We start from the raw sequence: 9,063 nt of genomic DNA on the forward strand, positions 1-9,063 counted from the left end.
TGTTCAATTTCTATAAAGAGAGATTCATGTGTTTTGAAAAAGGCTAAAGATTTATTTTCATGCATAAGATAAATCCTTGAAAAAGACAGTAAAGAATTCAAAATGTACTTCATGTTCTACCAGAGCAAAATCCAAATCCTTCTTCCCTACAGTGAATTCATGGTTTCCTGCAAGATAAGATCTCATCCTGTTAAGGACTTCATCTTTGAAGAAAAGAGAACATCGTCTCTCGAGGGAACTCCAGGATCATAATTCACAAAATCAAATATATTGATAAACATGGCTCTTACTTTAAAACAGTCATCCAAGTCTCTGGAACCTAGAGTCTAAACTATTGATGTTAAATTTAATATTATAATAATAACATAAAGCTGTTAAAGAGAACAAACAATTGTTTAATTATGTAAAAGTTTTCATTTTCATGAATAAAATTTAAATGCTCAGCAATCCTTAATTAATACATTTCCAATCCCTTTCTCAGTGACAAGAATTAACTTTGCAGTTTAATTCACCACTTTACCATGTGAAAAAGAAAGATAAAAAATAAGCCTCTTGGGAATGGGAAGAAAATTTCTAGTCTCTTACCAGTCAATCCAACTTTTAATGGGCACTCTCTGCCATCACCCCTTCTCCTGAAATTGCTGGCATTTCCACACTATTCCGCCCCATTGCTGTTTTACAAACATAAAACTAACTGTACAGATCTGAGGTTTGGATTTCATTTCACCTTTAAGTGTTTGCCTAGATTTGTTTTACCGATTCATGTGGTTGTCCAGAACATACACACACACACACACACAAAGATTTTTAAAAAATAATAGACTCTGCTAAAGAAATATTCTAAATAGAAGGTGCCAAGAACCAAGTATAGCAAAAATTTTTTAATGTTTAATACTTTGCTTTTTACAGTGCCTGGGTTATCTTTGTATTTATTATTCATTCATTCACCAAAAATGTACTGAAAATCTAAAATCCACTGAAGATGGCATACAGACCCGGAATCTAGTCTTTGCCTAGAGGAACTCACAATTTAGTAGGAGGGTCAAAGTAAACAAGTAAGTTTCAAGATTAGATGGTAAATTTTCATGTCAAGGGTTGCATGGTGGTGTTGGGGAAACAATAAGACTTCTCAGAGGAGCTGACATCTGATCCAAGGCAGAACAGAAGGATAAGCAGAAGGTGGGATATTTATCCTTGGAAGAGAGATGACCACACCCAGAGAAGGAGTCTGGAGAGCTTGAGGACACAGATGCATGTTGTCCGAAGGTCCGAGTCAATGGTGACAGAGCAAACTGACAACAGAGAGATGGATTGCAGCCCAGCCTAGGAAAGCCTTTGTAGGCCAAATTAGAGTTAATACTTAAAAAAAAAAATTATTTTTTGGCTGCATCACGTGGTATGTGGATCTTCATTCCCCAACCACTGTGCCCCCTGCAGTGGAAGTGTGGCGTCTTAACCACTGCAGGGACTAAATAGTCTGGAGGCAAAGGATTTTAAGCAGAGGAATGACATAATCAGCTTTAAGATGATCAGAGATAGACTCCCTTAAGAAATAGTCACCCAAACCCTGATATTTGCATGCACCATTCAGATGGGGAGTAATTTGGGGAACTGAACCTGTAAGAGAGTGAAGCGGGGGAAGGATGGGAAGAGGCGGGTGTTGTGGAGCCAGGCAGATTCATCCTGGGCTGCAACTGACCCCATGCAGAGTTCGGGAGCTGAAATGGCCATTCAAGGTTATCACATCTTTTTGTTTTTAAATTTTTTTTGCCATGCCCCATGATACGTGGGGTCTCATTTCCCTGACCAGAGGTCAAACCTGCACCTTCTGCATTGGAAGCACAGAGTCTTAGTCCCACCAGGTGGCCAGACCTCCTTACTCACAATAAGAAGTCACGGGATGTGAGCTGTCCTCAAGGAGAAGTCTAGGCTTGAGCAAGGCTGATTCCTGCAGGTGAGGGCAATTCCTGGTGAGGGACACAGCTGGGAGCCATCCCCAACCCGCATATCTGGCAGCTGGATGAGTGTCTCCATCCTGAAGAGGGAGCTAAGTGATGTGTCACAGAATCCACTACAGGGTTTTTTGGTTCAGTTCAGTTCAGTTGCTCAGTCTTGTCCGACTCTTTATGACCCCATGGACTGCAGCACGCCAGGCTTCCCTGTCCATCACCAACTCCCGGAGTTTACCCAAATTCATGTCCATTGAGTCAGTGATGCCATCCAACCATTTCATCCTCTGTTGTCCCCTCCTCCTGCCTTCAATCTTTCCCAGCATCAGGGTCTTTTCAAATGAGTCAGCTCTTCGCATGAGGTGGCCAAAGGATTGGAGTTTCAGCTTCAATATCAGTCCTTCCAATGAACACTCAGGATTGATCTCCTTTAGGATGGACTGGTTGGATCTCCTTGCAGTCCACGGGACTCTCAAGAGTCTTCTCCAACACCACAGTTCAAAAGCATCAATTCTTTGGTGCTTAGCTTTCTTTATAGTCCAACTCTCACATCCATACTTGACTACTGGGAAAACCATAGCCTTGACTAGTAGGACCTTCGTTGGCAAAGTAATGTCTCTGCTTTTTAATATGCTGTCTATGGGCTTTTAAAAGTTGAAATATAGTTGATTTATAATGTTGTTTTAATTTCAGTCGTTACAGCAAAGTAATTCAGTTATATAAGTTAAGATTCTTTTCCCTTATAGGTTATTTCTACTTTTGCTTCATTGACTACACTAAAGCTTTTTTTTAAAATTTAATTTAATTTAATTTTTTAACTTTACAATATTGTATTGGTTTTGCCATATATCAATATGAATCCACCATAGGTATACATGTGTTCCCCATCCTGAACCCTCCTCCCTCCTCTAAAGCTTTTGACTGTGTGGATCACAACAAACTGGGGAAAATTCTTAAAGAGATGGGGATACCAGACCACTTTACCTGTCTCTTGAGAAACATGTATGCAGGTCAACAAGCAACAATAAAACTAGACATGGAACTAGACTGGTTCAAAATTGGGAAAGGAGTACATCAAGGCTGTATATTGTCACCCAACTTATTTAAATTATATGCGAGTACATCATGCAAAATGCTGATGAAGTACAAGCTGGAATCAAGATTGTGGGGAGAAATATCAGTAATCTCAGATATGCAGATGACACCACCCTTATGGCAGAAGGGGATTCCTTGGTAGCTCAGCTGGTAAAGAATCCTCCTGCAGTGCAGGAGTGCAGGAGACCCTGGGTTGGGAAGATCCACTGGAGAAAGGAACCGCTGTCCACTCCAGTATTCTGGCCTGGAGAATTCGTCCGTGGGGTCGCAAAGAGTCAGGCATGACTGAGCAACTTTCACTTTCACTTTATGGCAGAAAACTAAGAGGAATTAAAGAGTCTCTTGATGAAGGTGAAAGAGGAGAGTGAAAAATCTGGCTTAAATGCAGCATTCAAAAAACGATCATTGCATCTGGTCCCATCACTTCATGCAAATAGATGGGGAAACAATGGAAACAGTGACAGACTTTATATTGGGGTGGAGGGTTCCAAAATCACTGTAGATGGTGACTGCAGCCATGAAATTAAAAGGCACTTGCTCCTTGGAAGAAAAGCATTGACAAATTTAGACAGTGTATTAAAGAGCAGAGACATTACTGTGCCAATGAAGGTCCATATAGTCAAAGTTGTGGTTTTCCCAGTAGTCACGTACAGGTGTGAGAGCTGGACAATAAAAAAGGCTGAGCGCCAAAGGGTTGATGCTTTCCCACTGTGCTGGAGAAGACTCTTTAAAGTCCCCTGGACAGCAAGGAGACCAAACCAGTCAGTCCTAAAGGAAATCAACCCTGAATATGCATTGGAAAGACTGACGCTGAAACTGAAGCTTCAATACTTTGGCCACCTGATGTGAAGAGCCAACTCATCAGAAAAGACCCTAATGCTGGGAAAGATTGAAGCAGGAGCAGAAGGGGATGACAGAAGGGGACGATGAGATGGTTGAGTGGCATCATTAACTCAATGGACATGAGTTTGAGCAAACTCTGGGAGTTGGTGATGGACAGGGAGGCCTGCGTGCTGCTGTCCCTGGGATCCCGAAGAATTGGACGTCACTGAGCAACTGAACAACAACAATAGGGTATTTCCTGCACATATTTCAAATTTTGTCACATCCATAATTTAGTCCCATGATACCCAATTCAGAAGAACTACCACATTTCTTCAATTTTTCTAAATTAAATCCAATCTGACTTAGCTTCTACCCTAGAGAGGCAGAAAATGCTACCATCAATCTACCTATCCATCTACTTTCCTCATTCCTATTTCCTTCCTTGGGTTGTACACAAACCACAAAACAATGCAGAAGCACCTCTCTAGACTTCAGTCCCATGTGGCTGCCACTCCTGGTCACCTCTGCCCATGGGTCTGTGCAATCCATTCATAGATATAAAGCCTCATGCCTCTGGATCAAGTTTAACTCAAGTTTAATCCTGGGGTAAAATGGGGTTAGCTAGATGTTTCCAAATTGATTTGGAAACATCTAACTTCCTTGAACACACATACTCCTTGGGGCCCTGTGTATAGGTGAGCCACTGATGCAACCTACAACTCATGTGGATCCCTCCCCAAAAGCTCCCCTCCAGCCCCCCAACTTTCAGTCCCTCTTTCACCTTTGCAACTGTTCTTCAAGCATGGATCCTGGACCAGCTGCATCACCTGAGAAGTGCTTTACATTTTATTACTTATTTTCATTTTTATTTGGCCTAATGGCATGCTGGTGATGGACAGGGAGGCCTGGCGTGCTGCAGTTCATGGGGTCGCAAAGAGTCGGACACGACTGAGCGACTGAACTGAACTGAACCAAATGGCATGGAGGATCTTAGTTCCCCTTAGCAGGGATTGAACCCTTGCCCCCTTCAGTAGAAGTGCAGAGTCTTAACCACTGGACAACCAGAGATATCTCTGCTTTATATTTTAATAATTTTATTTATTTACTTATTTTTGCCTGTGATGGATCTTTGTTGCTGGGTGGGCCTTTTCTCTAGTTATGTCAATCGGGGGCTACTCTTCTTTGCAGTGTGCTGGCTTCTCTTGTCATGGAGCATGGGCTCTAGGGTGCACAGACTTCAGTAGTTGCGGCAAGTGGGTTCAATAGTTGTAGTTTCAGGCTCTGGAGTACATGCTCAATAGCTGTGGTCCACAGGCTTAGTTGCTCTGTGGCATGTAGGATCTTCCCAGATCAGAGATCAAACCTGTGTCTCCTGCATTGGCAGGTGGATACTTTACCACTAGACCACTCAGGGAAGCCCCCCTGCTTTACATTTTAAAGTTTACACAGCTTTCATATGTCATCAGGATGGAGAATCACTGTCCTAGATTTAAGAACAATGATGATAATAGACATGTTGGGAATGCATGTACCATGAATGCATTTTAAAGTATTTCAATGATTGAAGTCTATTACAAGTAGGTTTTAATTGTATTGAGAAATTATCGGTCTAGTTGCTTAATTAGCTGAGAAAATCTTCTTGGGAAAAGTGATCTTTATGGAGTATAACTGCTGTATATTCTGAATTTTCTTCCTGCCAACTGGCAGGGGGGTGGAGGAGGGGTCCTGTAGCCTGGCTGCCATTTTGGATAGTAACTTTGGGAATGTAGGTTAAGTATGACTGAGCAACAAAATGTGAAGAGCCTGAATCCCTGTCACCAGCATGGGTGAACTGGTCCCACTAGACTACCTATGTCCAGACATTTTTACACCTTAAGAGATTATCTTCAGGCTTGTTTAAGCCTGTTATCTCGGGGGTTTTATCTTGCAACCATACCTAATCCTGACTAATGTCAATGGCAGTACTTACCATATGACTAGACAAGAGAACCTCTCCCAAATAATAGACTAATTAAATACCCACATTCTATACAGCCTCAGAGCTCACTTTTAAGTATAATTTAAAGGTGACAAGACTACCATTTGTGGTATAGAACAAAATGTGAACGTGATAATTAACAGGATAATTAATTTTCCTTTTCCCATGTTGCTACCTGAGAACAGAGGCCAAGGGAAGGAAAGAAACTTCAGTGACTCTCTGCTGGGTAAGCCAGTGCATTCTGTGACTGCAGTCAAGACCACAGTCACATACGCCCGGCCATAGTGTGCACCTAGGCTTCTATTTTGCACTTCAGTTTTTCTGAAGTATTTTTTGTTGTTGTTGTTTAAATACCAAAAAGCCATATCTTATTGGAAAAATCTCTAATGAACAAAAAGTTTATTCTCTAGAAGACACATACAGACATGGTGAAAAAAATATAGCTATTTTTCACCATAATTCACTTAGAGCATTACTGGATTTCTGAGCAAAGCTGCTTATTTTGCAGGTTTTATGGTCTTTCTTAACTCCAGGAGATAGTGAGGGACAGGGAGGTCTGGCATGCTACAGTCCATGGGGGTCACAAAAAGTCAGACATGACTTAGCAACTGAACAACAACAACAGTATCTTTCTTAAGCTAAAGACTTAAATGATCAAGCCCTTCACTTTGAAGATCTTCGTAAACTCAAGTGTCTTCAGGGGCATGTGGTAGATTAAATAGCACCCAAGTGAGGAGATGAGAAAACAGGAACCATCTCTGTGTCTTTGAACTGGGTTGACTGGGGGACTAACATCATCAGGGCCTTTGATTTTTTGGAAGAAGTCAAAATATTTGTTTTTATCTTTCTTTTTAAATTTTCTAATAATAAAGATTTTAAGTAATTTATTTTAATTGGCTGTGCTGGGTCTTAGTTATGGCGTGTGGTATCTTTGATCTTCCTTGTGGCAGGGGGGCTCTTTCTTGAGTTGCAGTATATGGGGTCTAGTTCTCTGACCCAAAGATCGAACCCTGGATCCCCTGCATTGGGAGTGCAGAGTCTCAGCCACTGGACCACCAGGGAAGTCCCAAGACTTGCTTTTTAAATTTTATCTTCTGATATCAATTCAAAAATTTAAAAATATTTAAATCGAACCAAATGGAACACCTCAGTGAGCTGAGTCCTATCTCAGTCTTTAAGCCTAGATGTAATTGGATCTGAGTTTGTGAAATCAGATTTTAAAATTTATTTTAATTTGGCCTTATTATATTGCTTTAGCTGATTACAAATTGCCTGAACCCAACATTACAGTGTTGTGTTAGCTTCTGCTATACAGCAAAGTGAATCAGCCACACATATACATATACCCTCCCTTCCTTGGATTTCTCCAGAAAGGTATTTAAGGCTGAAATTGGGAGTCGGATAACTTTAAGCTTGTGACCTGGGGCAAGTACTCAACCTCACTTTTACCCTCTTCTTTAAACAAGTAAAAACAGTACCTAGATTGAAGAGTTTTTGTGAAGAGTAAATAAAAATTTCACATAGAATGCTGACCAGTGATTTAGATCTAAGTGCCAAAAAGGCTGGCAGTTATTAGCAGAGGCAATCAATGATAGAACTTGAACTTGAAGAGAGACTAGATCTTTTCTAATAGATGGGCTTCCCACCTGGCACAGTGGTAAAGAATCTGCCTGCCACTGCAAGAGACATAGGAGACTTGGGTTCAATCCCTTGGTCAGGAAGATCCCCTGGAGAAGGAAATGGTAACCCACGCCAGTCTTCTTGCCTGGAAAATTCCATGGACAGAAGAGCAAACGTATTTTGTATTGGAACATTTTTACTGCATTTGGTATGTACTTCTTGATCATTTCCATTCCATCAAAGGACAGATGATGTTTATGTATGCCTATAGGTGTATCTAGAATCTCATTAAAAAAGAATTTAAATTTTGGGATGATATACATAAACATTTTATAAGCATGTAATTAAAGAAATTAACAACTGAAAGTTTTCTTAAATTGTTTTTTAACAAGGAAAAAACAAATATTGCTATTTTTTCAATGTGTAGAATTTTAGATTTTTTTCTAATATTTAGAATTTTGAAAAGTGCTAATTTTTCTATAACTCTGCTCCACAGAACAAAAACCTTCTTATCTACAAACTTTATAAATTTCTTTCATCTTATGATAGTGATCATTAACATTTGTGTGTGTTAGTCCCTTAGTTGTCTCTGACTCTTGACGACCACATGAACTACAGCCGGCCATGCTCCTCTGTCCATGGAATTCTCCAGGCAAGAATACTGGAGTGAGTTGTCATTTCCTTCTCCAGGGGATCTTCCTGACCCAGGGATCGAACCTGGGTCCCTGCTCCTGCATTGCAGGCAGAGTCTCTACTGTCTGAGCTACCAGGGAAGCCCAATTAAAACTTTGTATGATATAGTAAGGTAAACCATACAAATAATATCCAAGTCAGAAACTTTTCTAAACTTTAATTACGTAAGTGTATTTTCCCTGAATAATACGTTTATTTTTAACCAGCCCAGATGTCAAGAGTTAAAGGCTAACAGTCCCTGTCATCTTCATCACTCTTTCCTATAAAAATACTACAGTATTTTCAATGAGAGCGTAAACAAACCATTGTTTCAGGTTTTATTTACACTCGAGCTGTCTGGCAAAATTCCATGCTTGATCTAGCTATTTGTCGTGATTCCAAGTTTTAAAAAGTGATCCTTTCTCTCTTCAGTACTTCCTCCTTGGCGTCTACTTCCAAGACCTCCTTTCCCCAGTCTTTATTTCTCCCCAAGACGTAGTTGTTTGAGTTACTTTTTAGGATAAAGTGTTATTTTCTTTCCTGACTGTAAGACTAATAGAAAAATCCTATAAGCCAGAAATAAATGTTTAACATATTGCTGTCGGTTCTTCGAGCTTTCAGTTTTCCTTTGACTAAGCCATCTTTTAACCAGAAAAGAGCATAAAATAGGAGCAGAGACCACGGCTGGAGCAGGAAAATGTCACCAGGTGAGGAGGAGGTGGAAGTTTACACGAGCGAAGACGCATAAATATTTTGTTTATACAGATCATCGTCTGCTAAAGCTAATATAGTGGAACCGGTGCAAAAGTTGGAAATCTAGTAGGAAGAGGAAAGACTAAAAACTCAAGGAAAACGTTACAACAGCCGCCAGGACAGGGTGGGGTCGCGGGGCGCCGGTCCTCCCTCCAGTAGTAGCCGGAAGGG

This window comes from Bison bison, unplaced genomic scaffold (assembly GCF_000754665.1).
Source record: "Bison bison bison isolate TAMUID 2011002044 unplaced genomic scaffold, Bison_UMD1.0 scf7180017864461, whole genome shotgun sequence".
Lineage (NCBI taxonomy): Eukaryota > Metazoa > Chordata > Mammalia > Artiodactyla > Bovidae > Bison > Bison bison.